The sequence below is a fragment of the Dufourea novaeangliae genome, unplaced genomic scaffold, assembly GCF_001272555.1.
Source record: "Dufourea novaeangliae isolate 0120121106 unplaced genomic scaffold, ASM127255v1 scaffold155, whole genome shotgun sequence".
In the NCBI taxonomy this organism is placed as follows: Eukaryota; Metazoa; Arthropoda; class Insecta; order Hymenoptera; family Halictidae; genus Dufourea; species Dufourea novaeangliae.
The window spans coordinates 51,679-52,986 of NW_015374035.1; positions in this window are offsets into that span (position 1 = coordinate 51,679).

The following is a 1,308-nucleotide window of genomic DNA, read 5'->3' on the forward strand; positions in this document are numbered from 1 at the left end:
CCACCGCTAGGCGCTCATAGCGTACCGCGACGAAGCCGCGCCCCCGAGCGATAACGATCAGGGGCGCGGCTCCGTCGCACACCGTCGCCACGGAGCCCAGCGCGTCCCCCGCCCAATCCGGGCGGTCCGGGACGCGGTACGGCTCCGCGGCGACCGCCAACCTCACACCAAGCTCGGCCAGGCTATGGACAAACAGGTCCTGTGCCCGGGCCGAGTGGTTGAGGTTGGCCTGGAGGATCCGGATCCTGGGGGTGAACACTAGGCCGTGTCCATGGCCTCCCCAGGGCCGGGTCCTCCCTCCCTCTGCTCAGCCGGCGCCACCGGCGCCAGCTGGCTCCCCTGCGGCTGGGCGGCCGCCGCCGTGCCCGGCGCCGCTGCAGACCCGCGCCGTTTGCGCCGCCGCGACGGTGGAGGTGCACATTCTTTGCCCCCCAGGCGGTGCCCGGTAGGCCGACCAAGGTCGGAACAGACCGGGTATCTGGGGGACTCCGTGCAGTCCCGCGCCACGTGCCCGGCGTCCCCGCAGGAGTAGCAACGCCCGCCCCTGTCCGTGTCGCACGGACATTTGGGGCGGACGTGCCCCGCCTCGAGGCACCGGAAACACCGCAGTTGGCAGGCTGCCAGCATCTCCACTCGGGCCGACGACCGGCCGACCGAGACTCGGCCGGCGGTCGTCAGCCGCTTCGCCGAAGCGAGGGGGCATTTTAACCACACCCCGCCGAGGCCGGACCGGTTGCGCCGTACGACGCCGGTCCGCACCTCGGCGGCGGTGCAGCCCCCGGCTGCAGCGATCGCCGCCACCACGTCTTCCGCGGTCACGGAATCGTCGAGCCCCGTGAGTCGCATCTCTGCGGTCCTCACGGGGCGCGAAACGCGAACGTCCGTGCCGCGAAAGTCATCGCCCAGCCGCTGCGCCAGGGCGTCAGCCCGGGCAGCGCTATCGGCGCCCGGGATCTCCAAAATGGAGGATCCCGTAAGCCCTTTCCTATAGCGGAGGTCATGAATTCCGACGTCCGCTAGGCGGACGCCGGACATCGCTGTCCTCATGACCTCCGCATAGGTCACAGCACTGCCCGGGGATACGGTGAGCGCCACCGCGGCCCTTTTTGGGGCCCGCGGCGTACGCCCAACCGCGCCCCGTCGCCCGTGGGCCGCAGAGGGCGCCGGCGTCGCCGCGGCTTTCGCCCGTTTCCGGCGCGCCCCCCGGCTGACAACCTCCGACCACTTGGTCGTTGTGTCGACCGTCCGGGGGGCGCCTGTAGGCTCCTGCCGCTGCAGCGGCGGCGGCACCGCGGGGGGGGGGGGGGG